Genomic DNA, 15,199 nt, shown 5'->3' on the forward strand with positions numbered 1-15,199 from the left:
ACTACAAACATGGGATGAATTGCAATATAGTCACAAAATAGTGAAGGTTTAGCTACGCTATTACGAATGGTCTAAGTGTCCAGCAGAGGCGGCTCGAGCAACATATTTTCACATTTTTACCACGCTTGATATTCAGTGATGAAACTACATTGATTGTAACGTGCGCCTGTGAGGACTCCCAAACCCTTACGACATTATTGGAAACGAAAGAGATTCGCCTAAAGTGGACGTTTTTTGTGCCATTTCTTGTGAAAAAGTGTACGGTCCCTTCTTTTTTGAACAAAACACAGTGACTGGAATCAGCTATCCTCAAATGCTGCAGAATTGGCTTTTCCACAACTTCAGGACGATTCCGACGGTTTCATTGTACAACAGGTTCTGCCTTAACGCTGGATAGGGCACACGAGACCCCGAGACACTATTGTGCATTCTTGGCCCCCAAGTTCGCCAGACGTGACGCTATCCGATTTTTTCTTCATCCGCATCTTCCTCTACATGCATACTCTGCAAATCACACTTAACTGCCTGGCAGAATGTTAACTGAACAACCTTCACAGTGATTCTCTATTATTCCAGTCTGGAACAGCGCGCAGGGGGGGGGGGGGGGGGGAGGAATGAACGCCTATATCTTCCCGTGCGAGGTTCTATTTCCCTTATTTTATTATGATGATCGGGCAACGGCTTTGCCGCAGTGGATACACCGGTTCCCGTGTGATCACCGAAGTCAAGCGCTGTAGGGCGTGGTCGGCACTTGGCTGGGTGACCATACAGGACGCCATGCGCTGTTGCCATTTTTCGGGGTGCACTCGGCCTCGGGATGCCAATTGAGGAGCTACTGGACCGAATAGCAGCGGCTTCGGTCAAGAATACCATCATAACGACCGGGAGGGCGGTGTGCCACTCGTGGTCTGACGACGGAGTGCGTTTTTTATTATGATGATCGCTACACTCTACGTAGGTCAGCGTTAACAAAATATTTTCGCACTCGGGGGAGAGAGTTGGTGGTTGAAATTTCGTGAGAAGATTCCGCCGCAAGCAAACACGCCTTTGTTTTAATTGTGTCTACCCCGTATCCTCTATCATGTCAGTGACACACTCTCCCCTATTTCTCGATAATACAAAACGTGCTGCCCTTCTTTGAACTTTCTCGACATACTCCCTTAATCCTATTTGTAAGGAACCCATACCGCTGAGCAGTACTCCACAAGAGGACCGACAAGCGTAGTGCAGGCAGTCTCTTTAGCAGATCTGTGCGTTTTCTGTTTATTTATTTAGTTATTTACACGTCAAGTTCCGTAGGACCAAATTGAGGAGAAAATCTCAAAGGTCATGGACCGTGTCAGTACATTAAATTACAACATAAAAGTAATAACAGATAATTAAGACGTTTATAAACCCGAAAAAAGTCAAGCCATAAGTTTAAGTAAACGCAATCAATAATACAACAAGAATCAGCTTTATTTTTCGAACTTATTGCCCGAACCTCCCCTGCTTCTGAGCCAAAACTATCCTTTTAGAATGGGAAGAGTTACCCCAAAATATAATACCATACCACATAAGCGGAACAAAATAAGCAAAGTAGACTAATTTTCGTGTAGAACGATCACTCACTTCAGATAGCGTTCGAATAGTAAAAATGCCAGTATTCTTTTGTATATGTGCTGTGTTGGCAGAAGAGCCAACACAGTGTTGCTAGAGGAGGCCGAAATGCACGCTTTTAAGCTCAGGCAGATTGGCGTGAGGTCTGGAACAAGGTAAAGTAATTATCCTATAAAGAAAAGAACGTAGTTCTTGGAATACTTAACTTTAATCCATAAGTGGTGTACATCGGTCTGACGGTACAGGCATCACAAGTTATATATCTATTGATAATGGCGCCTTGCTAGTTCGTAGCAAATGACGTAGCTGAAGGCTATGCTAAGTATCGTCTCGGCAAATGAGAGCGTATTTGTCAGTGTAGCATCGCTAGCAAAGTCGGCTGTACAACTGGGGCGAGTGCTACAACGTCTCTCTAGACCTGCCGTGTGGCGGCGCTCGGTCTGCAATCACTGACAGTGGCGACACGCGGGTCCGACGTATACTACCGGACCGCGGCCGATTTAAAGGCTACCACCTAGCAACTGTGGTGTCTGGCGGTGACACCACAATATGTATGCACATAATGTAAAGCACCACTCACACCTGTGTGCATACATATCTAAAGTGCATCGCACAGTTTTCTCTGCTGTAATATCTTAAGAAGTCTGCTCTGGAACGTAATGGCGTGGATTTTTCATTGCAAGTAACCGAAACATCTACCATCTTCCCTTTAATAATTTGTTTACATCACTTAAAATCGTTGTGAGGCACAATTACAGATAAAAAAAAACATTGTCTCACATCTTGTTTTCGTCGTAGGGCACCATTACCCCAAAGAAATTTCGCCAGTTGGGGAACCAAAAGGCGAAAACTAATCACAAAGTGAACCAGCCGTCTGAAGATGAACCTGTCGGTTCAAAACCGGTTATGGCGCTATTTAAATAAATAAATAGCATTGTAAAAAGCGGCTGGTTGCTGTTATCTTCTGTGTAAGAGTCAATCTATTTTTCGTGCACAGCCGTGGGCTCAAAATGTCAATTTTTGACAAAATAGCGTTAAGCTTACCTCGCCAAATTAGAGGTCGCGGTGTAACCTGATACCCATTCATGTCTGGCGCGCAATTTCGTGTGCTGCATTCATGTCCAGGATGTAACCTGATACCCAGGTCACTCATCTTGGACAGCTGTGTGACGCAAAAACGGCGGTTCTGCCTCAGATAATTATCTAAGACGGTATCACCCTCCCTGCTTTGATACGAGTCAAGAAAACAGAAAAGACGAAAAAGCCAGTCCCCACATCCCATCTCTCTAGACCAACAAGGTAATGGCGAGAAACCCCGCTTTCTCACTAGATTCAAAATGGTTCAAATGGCTCTCGGCTGCCAGCTTCCATTAGGTAAAATGGTTGAAATGGGTCTGAGCACAATGGGACTTAACATCTGAGGTCATCAGTCGCCTAGAACTTAGAACTAATTAAACCTAACTAACCTAAGGACATCACACACATCCACGCCCGAGGCAGAATTCGAACCTGCGACCGGAGCGGTCTCTCGGCTCCAGACTGGAGCGCCTCGAACCGCACGGCCACTCCGGCCGGCTTCTCACTAGAACAGTTGCTTATGCCTAGTTGTTTGTGCGCTGTCCAGTATAGTGAAAGGACCTGTGTTGTTTGGGATCCAGGTGTGTTTTTATTTTGTTGTAAATAATAAGTATACAACAAATTAATTTATGATTCATTACCAATAATTTCTTTTTATCTCGCAAAATTTTAAAATAGAGTCTCTGTTTTTTGTTATTAACATTATTTTTTATTTGATGACAATTTTTTTTAATACATTTCTGTTCACATTTTTTTGTTCTTTAATAGAGAACTTATATTCATACATACTTTAGATAATTTTGTTGCTAAAACTATATGGTACAGAGATACTGCTTATATATATATATATATATATATATATATATATATATATATATATATATATGTAACAGAATAATATTTGTTAAAACTGATAGTAGTAAAGAAGAATAATTATACATAGTGAACCACAAGCAAAAAATTTTGATTATTATTTTCTGATAGTTTTTTCTACAATATATATACTTTTTGTACACAAATGAATTTCCTTTTTTTCTGACCCTGTTGCTATTCTTTTATTCGGTATGTTTGGCTTTACCATGTCTTCTATTATCTTTTGGTGGTAAATGTGACTCTAAAGAATACTGACCGGTATGAACAGCAACAGTTCAAGATGAAACCACACATGTACAGACACACAGAATAAACCCACATGTGCACATAGTACACACACACACACACACACACACACACACACACACATATATATATATATATATATATATATATATATATATATATATATATATATATATGTGTGTGTGTGTGTGTGTGTGTGTGTGTACCTTAAACATGTCTGATTTTACTGTGTGTGTCTGTGTGTGGAACATAGATTGTTCTTTTTAGTCAGGAGCTGTAACGGTTTTGGCTTTGTGGGCCTCGCTCTTGGTTTGGCCACAGTGGATTTCCCGCTTTTTTAAACCATCCTATGAACCTAGACCAGTGGAGCAAATGTGACCCTGTCTTACAGAACCTGCACAGTGGGTGGGTGGCCGTCATTTCTCAGCCACTTTTATTTCAAGAAATTTCTTGAGATGTGTGGGTGACCTTGGAGGAAGCTTATCTTCATATGTGACAGACCTTGCATATACATCATATAAGAGCACCACAGGCGTGAGCGGTGTTTCGGGTTACACCGTGGCAGTGAGAGAAGGTCGTTATCTTAAAGAGAACCCCCGCTACCCCACTAATGAAGCTACAGGAAATAATAGAGTAAAAGTAAGTACGTTAAATCAGAGTTCGTGATACAATAACAGTGACGGTGGTGATATTTCTTATAGTAAAGATAACAGCATTGAATTTCTGCACAGGATTTTTAACATAATACATGTAAACAAGGTTTCATCTACCCTCAGTCCTAAGCATTTGAAATAGTGCAGTTCACTAACTGTCCACACTGGGACAATAAAATTTCTTTTTTACAAGATTTTCTTGTCAAAAATTGTATATATTGCGTTTTGTTCCATTAAGCAGTTGCTGACCTCTGAAAGTCAAGTGCCGACTATCCTATTAGCTAATTCATTTATATTGTGCTCCACATTTTTCACAGTAACCTTTGTGTCTTCTGAAAAGGCATTTTTTTTTTTTAATTATCATCATCTTCAGTGGAAAAACCAATGAATACGAGGGTACCGGTATTCTGACAGATTTATTTGGATCGTGTAACGATCGTGATTACATGATTACTTATCTCCATACTCACTCTCTAATGCAACACGGACCATGGACCAGTCGCATTAATGTAGCCACTCGACCGGTTTTAAACCCGGGGCGATAAGTGGCCAGGTGTGTGCAGTACCCTCATCCTCGTGCTCTTCGATCCACGTATGTACACTGCGAGCTGTGAGACACGGTGCGTTGTCGTGCTGGTAGATGCCATCGTGCCGAGGAACAAACTGCATGTAGGTGGTACACATGGTCCCCAAGGACAGATGTATTGATCCACTTCACCTTCCAGAATGACGAGATCACATGGAATGCCACGAGAACATTGCCCAGACCGTAACGCTCCCTCTTTCGGCCTGGATCCTTCGGACGATTGTTGCAGAGTGTTTTCTTTCTGTCCAATGGAACACAGCATGTGATACATCAGAAAAAACGTCGCCTCTCGCCACTCAGTGGACGACCAGCATTGGAGTGCAAATTCCAATCTTCACGGCTGATTAACAGCAGTCACCATGCTGCGTGAACCATGCACCAGCTATGGAGGCCCATGAAGAGCAACGTCGTTGAGGAGACGCTATTGGTATCCGCTTGGTTCGTCTGGGTGGTCAGTTGCTCAACAGCCGTTTTGGACGCCAGACAAATGGATCCGTTTCTTCATTGTAACGACGACCCCCCCCCCCCCCCCCGTATTGCTTTCACCTGCACAGGAGTTTCTTGATCCAAGAATGAGGATAAAGCCACATGTGCCTTGTCAGCAGGACACGAGACAAAATTTAATAATCACAATTTTGTAGTATACAGAGAAGCTGCAGCATTAGAAAATTGCAGCGACATGCAGGAAGATCTGCAGCGGATAGGCGCTTGGTGCAGGGAGTGGCAACTGACCATTAACATAGACAAATGTAATGTATTGCGAATACATAGAAAGAAGGATCCTGTATTGTATGATTATATGATAGCAGAAATCAGAACAAACTCTGGTAGTAGTTACTTCTGTAAAATATCTGGGAGTATGCGTGCGGAACGATTTGAAGTGGAATGATCATATAAAATTAATTGTTGGTAAGGCGGGTACCAGGTTGAGATTCATTGGGAGAGTCCTTAGAAAATGTAGTCCACCAGCAAAGGAGGTGGCTTACAGAACACTCGTTCGACCTATACTTGAGTATTGCTCATCAGTGTGGAATGCGTACCAGATCGGGTTGACGGAGGAGATAGAGAAGATCCAAAGAAGAGCGGCGCGTTTCATCACAGGGTTATTTGGTAAGCGTGATAGCGTTACAGAGATGTTTAGGGAACTCAAGTGGCAGACTCTGCAAGAGAGGCGCTCTGCATCGCGGTGTAGCTGTCTAGGTTTCGAGAGGGTGCGTTTCTGGATGAGGTGTCGAATATATTGCTTCCCCCTACTTACACCTCCCGAGGAGATCACGAATGTAAAATTAGAGAGATTCGAGCGCGCACAGAGGCTTTCCGGCAGTGGTTCTTCCCGCGAATCATACGCGACTGGAATAGGAAAGGGAGGTAATGACAGTGGCACGTAAAGCGTCCTCCGCCACACACCGTTGGGTGGCTTGCGGAGACTAAATGTGGATGTAGATGTTGATGAACAGCATGTGGGTCCGTCCATTGTACAGAACGATTAGGGCCGTTGTCGTGGGACAAAAACTCCCTGCGGTCTTCTGTCTTGACAGCCTCCTGCAACCTCATCAAGACAGTTCAATAGTCTGCTGTTACGACTGTCTCACATTTACGAGCATAGCATGATACTTTGGCATTCCCAAAAAGTTCTCAGCAACAGCCTGCCCAGTAATGGTTGGAGTTTCGACTTTTACAACGGTTTCACAAGCTGCGACGTAGTAGCGAACTGAATAGTGACCCGAATATGCAATAAATTCCCTTTACTTCACGTCTATGATCACAGTATAGTAGTAAGTTCCTATGGAACCAAACTGCTGAGGTCAACTGTGCCTAGGCTTACACACTACTTAATCTAACTACTTAAAGTAACTTACGCTAGGGTCAACACATACACCCATGCCCGAGGAAGGACTCGAACCTCCGAAGCTGGGGAGGCGCGCGAACCGTGGAAAGGCGTCCCAGACCGCGCGGCTACCCCACGCGGCTGTGTGGTCACAAATTTTTTGTCATCAGACTACCGGTTTCTGTCTATAATGACCATCTAAAGATAAACATGCCCTAATATTCTATCTATCTATCTATCGCTTGAGCCTTGTCCCGCAATGATGCAGGGTCAGCCATCGTTAATAGGATTTGGCATGTTGATGTTTAAGGGGTGGTCGGATGCCCTTCCTGCCGCCACCCCGTATCCCCCCAGGACGGTATTAGCGTACCCCAACTGTCTGCGTCGAGTGTAATCCATGGAATAGTGCGAGTGTGTTCAGATGTCTGCGTGTCATGTAACTGAAGCGGGACATGGGGACCAGCCCTGTATACACCTATCGGGATGTGGGAAACCGCCAAAAAACCACATCCAGGCTGGCCGGCACATCGGCCTTCGTCGTTAATCCGCCGGACGGATTCGATCCGGGGCCGGCGCGCCTACCCGAGTCCAGGAAGCAGCGCGTTAGCGGTCTCGGCTACCATGGCGGGTAAACATGTCCTAAAATGCTAGATCCATATTGGCATCGTCAAACGCTGGCGCTGATTTTATGTTCAGCATTTGACGATGTCAATGGCTCCTTTATATTAGGACATGTTTTTATGAAACAGATCTGAAGATGGTCATTATAGACTGAAACCGGTAGCCTAATGACAAACAATTTGTGACGATAGATGTGAAGTAAAGGAAATTTATTTTACAAAGGTGGTGAATCCACGTGTGTCCACTGCTTGCTCAGCTCCTTTGTTTCGGGGTACTAGTTGAACACCAGAACTCGTTCTTGGTGACTACTCTGGACTATCCACATACACTTGCAACGATTCTGCTGGTGCGTTGGTTCAGCGGGCTTTTTGAATTGCAGCGAACAGATGAGCATTTCAGCGGGTGGCGGCCTTATCATGTTCAAAATGCCGTGCAAGAAACTGAAAACCTGATCCGTGGATCATTTTGACTTCGCCGTTATCGCCTCGTCTGTGACACGCCGGACTTGGAGCACCAAGGTCGTCCCTTCCCTTGCTATTGTCGATTCTTTACTGAGATATGGCCTCCCATTTTATTTACAGTCATTGAGAGTTCTTTGGCCACCTTCGAAGAGTATACTCCGCCTAATGGCTGTCTCGTATGGTTACCGAACACATGCACCATCTCAGGATTGAATGTTGCAGCGTTGTTTCCTTTCAGTTGCAGAAAATGAATCACCATACTCCCCTTTTTGAATGAGCTGCGCCATTTTCATGTGGTTCCTCTAGCAGCGTGCCAGGGTACCATGCTCCATGGATTTCCCTCTGCACCAGGAGTGTGCTTACGTAAATGAAGAAAAAGAACGAAACTTTATTTCTTCGAAGTGGTACATAAAAATTTACGACCATCTCTCGCATATGAAGACTCAGAACAGTACCGTGTGCCACAATCAGATTGAAATACCTTCACCGTTTGCTTTACAGGTCGGAGAAATGAGGCGATGAATTGATGAGCTTTTTACCAAAATTCTGCGGAAATTATTTAAGATGTTGTTTCTCCCTCATTGAAGTCAAAGCATTGAAGCTACTTTTGTTGTCAGTTTTTTCACCGTGGCAGTATTACTTTCATAAAAAAGAAAACCAACCGTCTTCAGTCACAAGTCGTGATCGTTGTTTCAGTACACTATAAATATTGAGCCTCGGGGGCTCTTCTTCAAGTGTTTATGCAGCAGTTAATGTCATTAATTGAAATCATGTTACCATTGATGCTGGGAATATTACAAGGTTATATATTGTGTTATAATGAAACTACGATTCTTTTTTTTTGGTAATCAGTCTGCTGACTGGTTTGATGCGGCCCGCCACGAATTCCTTTCCTAAGCTAACCTCTTCATCTCAGAGTAGCACTTGCAACCTACGTCCTCAATTATTTGCTTGACATATTCCAATCTCTGTCTTCCTCTACAGTTTTTGCCCTCTACAGCTCCCTCTAGTACCATGGAAGCCATTCCCTCATGTCTTAGCAGATATCCTATCATCCTGTCCCTTCTCCTTATCAGTGTTTTCCACATATTCCTTTCCTCTCCGATTCTGCGTAGAACCTCCTCATTCCTTACCTTATCAGTCCACCTAATTTTCAACATTCGTCTATAGCACCACATCTCAAATGCTTCGATTCTCTTCTATTCCGATTTTCCCACAGTCCATGTTTCACTACCATACAATGCTGTACTCCAGACGTACATCCTCAGAAATTTCTTCCTCAAATTAAGGCTGGTATTTGATATTAGTAGACTTCTCTTGGCCAGAAATGCCTTTTTTGCCATAGCGAGTCTGCTTTTGATGTCCTCCTTGCTCCGTCCGTCATTGGTTATTTTACTGCCTAGGTAGCAGTATTCCTTAACTTCAATGACTTCGTGACCATCAATCCTGATGTTAAGTTTCTCGCTGTTCTCATTTCTACTACTTCTCATTACCTTCGTCTTTCTCCGATTTACTCTCAAACCATACTGTGTACTCATTAGACTGTTCATTCCGTTCAGCAGATCATTTAATTCTTCTTCACTTTCACTCAGGATAGCAATGTCATCAGCGAATCGTATAATTGATATCCTTTCACCTTGTATTTTAATTCCACTCCTGAACCTTTCTTTTATTTCCATCATTGCTTCCTCGATGTACACATTGAAGAGTAGGGGCGAAAGGCTACAGCCTTGTCTTACACCCTTCTTAATACGAGCACTTCGTTCTTGATCGTCCACTCTTATTATTCCCTCTTGGTTGTTGTACATATTGTATATGACCCGTCTCTCCCTATAGCTTACCCCTACTTTTTTCAGATCCTCGAACAGCTTGCACCATTTTATATTGTCCAACGCTTTTTCCAGGTCGACAATTCCTATGAAAGTGTCTTGATTTTTCTCTAGCCTTGCTTCCATTATTAGCCGTAACGTCAGAATTGCCTCTCTCGTCCCTTTACTTTTCGTAAAGCCAAACTTATCGTCACCTAGCGCATTCTCAATTTTCTTTTCCATTCTTCTGTATATTATTCTTGTAAGCAGCTTCGGTGCATGAGCTGGTAAGCTGATTGTGCGATAATTCTCGCACTTGTCAGCTCTTGCCGTCTTCGGAATTGTGTGGATGATGCTTTTCCGAAAGTCAGATGGTATATCGCCAGACTCATATATTCTACACACCAACGTGAATAGACGTTTTCTTGCCACTTCCACCAATGATTTTAGAAATTCTGATGGAATGTTATCTATCCCTTCTACCTTATTTGTCCGCAAGTCCTCCAAAGCTCTTTTAAATTCTGATTCTAATACTGGATCCCCTGTCTCTTCTAAATCGACTCCTGTTTCTTCTTCTATCACATCAGACAAATCTTCACCCTCATAGAGGCTTTCAATATATTCTTTCCACCTATCTGTTCTGTCCTCTGCATTTAACAGTGGAATTCCCGTTGCACTCTTAATGTTACCACCGTTGCTTTTTTTTTAATGTCACCAAAGGTTGTTTTGACTTTCCTGTATGCTGAGTCTGTCCTTCCGACAATCATATCTTTTTCGATGTCTTCACATTTTTCCTGCAGCCATTTCGTCTTAGCTTCCCTGCACTTCCTATTTATTTCATTCCTCAGCGAATTCTATTTCCGTATTCCAGATTTTCCCGGAACATGTTTGTACTTCCTCCTTTCATCAATCAACTGAAGTACTTCTTCTGTTACCCATGGTTTCTTCGCAGCTACCTCCTTTGTACCTATGTTTTCCTTCCCAACTTCAGTGATGGCCCTTTTTAGAGATGTCCATTCCTCTTCAACTGTATTGCGTACTGCGCTATTTCTTATTGCTGTATCTATAGCGTTAGAGAACTTCAAACGTATCCCGTCATTCCTCAGTACTTCCGTATCCCACTTCTTTGCGTATTGATTCTTCCTGACTAATGTCTTGAACTTCAGCCTACTCTTCATCACTACTATATTGTGATCTGAGTCTATATCTGCTCCTGGGTACGCCTTACAATTCAGTATCTGATTTCGGAATCTCTGTCTGACCATGATGTAATCTAATTGAAATCTTCCCGTATCTCCCGGCCTTTTCCAAGTATACCTCCTCATCTTGTGATTCTTGAACAAGGTATTCGCTATTACTAGCTGAAACTTGTCCCAAGCCCATATTCTCCTGTAACCTTTTCTTCTACTCCTTCCCCTACAACGGCTTTCCAGTCGCCCATGACTATTAGATTTTCGTCCCCCTTTACATACTGCATTACCCTTTCAATATCCTCATACACTTTCTCCATCTGTTCATCTTCAGCTTGCGACGTCGGCATGTATACCTGAACTATCGTTGTCGGTGTTGGTCTGCTGTCGATTCTGATTAGAACAACCCGGTCACTGAACTGTTCACAGTAACACACCCTCTGCCCTACTTTCCTATTCATAACGAATCCTACACCTGTTATACCATTTTCTGCTACTGTTGATATTACCCGATACTCATCTGACCAGAAATCCTTGTCTTCCTTCCACTTCACTTCACTGACCGCTACTATATCTAGATTGAGCCTTTGCATTTCCCTTTTCAGATTTTCTAGTTTCCCTACCACGTTCAAACTTCTGACATTCCACGCCCCGACTCGTAGAACGTTATCCTTTCGTTGATTATTCAATCTTTTTCTCGTGGTAAGCTCCCCCTTGGCAGTCCCCTCCCGGAGATCCGAATGGGGGACTATTCCGAAATCTTTTGCCAATGGAGAGATCATCATGACACTTCTTCAATTACAGGCCACATGTCCTGTGGATACACGTTACGTGTCTTTAATGCAGTGGTTTCCATTGCCTTCTGCATCCTCATGTCGTTGATCATTGCTGATTCTTCCGCCTTTAGGGGCAATTTCCCACCCCTAGGACAAGAGAGTGCCCTGAACCTCTATCCGCTCCTCCGCCCTCTTTGACAAGGCCGTTGGCAGAATGAGGCTGACTTCTTATGCCGGAACTCTTCGGCCGCCAATGCTGATTATTTATAAAAATTTAGGCATTGGCGCGGATAGAACCCAGGACGGAAGACGTTTTTTTGATTATGATTCTACAAATCTGAAATTGTTTCCAGCAGTGATTACATTCGCTACGGTCGCAGGTTCGAATCCTGCCTCGGGCATGGATGTGTGTGATGTCCTTAGGTTAGTTAGGTTTAAGTAGTTCTAAGTCTAGGGGACTGATGACCTCAGATGTTAAGTCCCATAGTGCTTAGAGCCATTTGAACTTTTTTTTTTTTTGAGTGATTGCATTGTTTCTACGTGCGCCATGACTAAATATATTCACAACCATGCGAACACTTTTCGTTTTAGAACATATTTGCACAAAATTTAAACAACTTAAATAATATCTAAATAAAAATCTCACATTTCTGAATACACGCAGATGTAGTTGTTTCTAAGATTAAATAAAGGTGTTATTTTTTATCTGTTATTAGCAAAATAATTTTTTCTGAACGTACTAGATGTCACAGTATGCCGTAAAATGGTTGTAAGTATTAAATTCTGCTTCCATTATAATAACGTAAGAAAACTTTTGAAATTAGTGAAAAATATATACTGTTAAATTCATTATGTTAGAGTAACAAGTTTTCAGAATATAATTCTTTGTATAACAGTATTTCTAGTTTCCAGAATGAAATTTGCACTGTGCAGCGGAGTGTGCGCTGATATGAAAATAGATTGTCGGTCCGGCACACAGTTTTTATCTGTCAGGAAGTTTCAATATTTGTAGTTCTTCTATCAGATCAAGTAGACTTCCATTATTTTATGTCTGGACTACGATTAGGCTGCTGCGGATGCAATTTAGTGTATGTCTGTTCCGAAACTTAATTTCCTAAAGTAACGTCACGCATATGCATAATTACGATAGTGACTTTTATTGTCACATGTTTTCGAGGACAGTTAGAACATTTATGTGATAATATTTGTTTGTTACGGTCAGTTGTATTCATTAATAGTGTGAGCCGGAAAGCTTGTGTTATGGCGTACTGAAGTCAACATTAACGTAACGTTCTGTAACACGTTTTAAGATTTGGGAGTAGTTGCATGCGACATCACTGCAAGTGTACAGTTCACAAGTCCTAACAGGTAAGCATTCTCACGATTGATGGAGACGCCCGTGCAACCGAACGGAAACTAGTTCAAAATTTTCAAATGTGTATGAATTCTTAGGGGACCAAACTGCTGAGGTCATCGGTTCCTAGACTTACGCTAACTTATGCTAAGAACAACACACACACCCATGCCCAAGAGAGGACTGGAACCTCCGGCGGAATGGACCGCGCAATCCGTGACGTGGCGCCTCTAACCGCGCGGCCAGAGAAATTAGTCATCTGGGTTGTAAGGCGCGGCGTTTCAGCCACAGTTGCAATTGGCCTTACTTTCCTTGAGATATGAAAAACGTAGAACAGGTGAACCACTGAGCATACCACAGTGTTGTGACGCTTCACACACTGGATAGGCCAACCACTTCACACAGCCCCTTCTCGCTGTAGGTGCGTAATTTTCCAGCACCGTCTGAGCTATCTTACGACGTAATCTGGAGTGTGACGATGATGGGTTATCAAGGTTTAATATCATGGGAGAGTTGCGTAAATTGGCGCTACACCGCTCCTTTCGCAGTAATTACACGGTTTTCCATCCCCGTTCTGAAACCGGAATTTTGTTAATAATTTTAAAACTAATGAAGACACGGTGATGAAACTCGAGCAGCGGTGCGCTGGCTATGCGATAAATTTTGTATTGTGGTCCCTGATAATGCAACACGCCGGGAACACTCATAACCGCCCCCTTCTGTCCTGCTTGCTAGTGCCAATGCATTACCTTATTTCTAATATTTAGTTGTGTCCCTGTATGCAATATAATTGTAGTTTAAGGGTGTCTTCGAAGAAGAGGGTAAGTGTACATTTATCTTCTGGAGCAATAGCGAGTTTTTCGCGGGTCGTTATTGTAACGCCAGTGTGTGATATAATTCTGCTCAACTCTTTTCGTAAATCCGAGATCGACTGCGACCAATCGATTAATTACAAATCGATTGCTGCAGAGGAAATGTGCTTTCTTTCGTCATAACCTAAATTATGTGCTACAAAAGTTGGTTGAGATATAACATTACAGACACTTCTACTGCTCCATAAAATTGCTTGATATGATCCGTCCGTTTCCATATCGATCTTTTCACTTTATCCGTTGTCTTCATGTGGTTCAAGTTACTTCATTTGGTTTCTCTTTTAGAAATTATACCCGGCTATACAAACTTGTACTGGATGTCAGAGCCGCCTCTTATTCGCAGTGCCATAATCGGTTTTGTAAAGGATGGCTTCCGTCAACTAATCCTACAAAGCCTGATATGAGAAGACTGCTCATCTTAATTTTCTCTTTTTTCCTTAATGTACGATGTTTAATTATTATTAATTAATGTTAAATACTAAACACATCCTTATGTTCTGAAAAATTATATCTGTTTGGTGAGGAACCGTCTTTCGGCTTATTAGGCCATCCTCAGGTGACAACTCAGTGTCGTAAATACAGACACGACGTGCGACTAACACAGATAACATGTAAGTCTGCAGGCTTTCGTAGGCGTTGTCACTGAAGTCAAAATGTTCTGGGTCGTTAAATCGTGTCATATTTCATCTAAATGATACACGTTTCGACCTCTCGGCCGGGATCTTCTTCAGAATCTTGTGGTATTCCTGTTAATTGAACACTGGTGGAGACCAGTGTCGCGTTCTCTTATAAAGGGGAGTTTCCCGCGCTTACTCTGGAGAAGTGGGATTACTGGGAAAAATTCCTGTGGCTACCATTGCTGGGCCATCATCGTTGGATAGTGAGTAGAATATTCCCGCGCTAATGCCGAAGAAGGGGGTTATTCGCTAAATCGCTTGTGGCTACCATTTGTGGGCCATCGTCATTGGTTAGAAAGGCATTTTTTCCGCACTCACGCTGGAGAGGAGATATTGGGTAAAATTACTCCTGTTGCTACTGGTGAACATCATCATTGCCTAGAAGCGAAACGGGCAGAGCAAGTACGGGGGAATGTTTATCGAAAGTATTATTGTCCGCAGAACTGGTTGCGGCAAAGTGTATGTAGAGGAAACGTTAAGTACTATTAAGGACCTAAGGGAATACGAACGCCACACGCGGCTAAAACAAAGTGTGAAATCGGCGGTAGCGGAACGTCACGAGAACTGTGGCCCTGACA

At 42.9% G+C, this 15,199-nt stretch overlaps 1 pseudogene; it reads left to right on the forward strand.

The window, feature by feature from the left end:
* The first annotated feature begins 673 nt into the window (after positions 1-673).
* Positions 674-791, forward strand: LOC126459596 (5S ribosomal RNA; annotated as a pseudogene).
* The last annotated feature ends 14,408 nt before the right edge of the window (positions 792-15,199 follow it).

This window comes from Schistocerca serialis, chromosome 2, assembly GCF_023864345.2.
Source record: "Schistocerca serialis cubense isolate TAMUIC-IGC-003099 chromosome 2, iqSchSeri2.2, whole genome shotgun sequence".
Classification (NCBI taxonomy): domain Eukaryota; kingdom Metazoa; phylum Arthropoda; class Insecta; order Orthoptera; family Acrididae; genus Schistocerca; species Schistocerca serialis.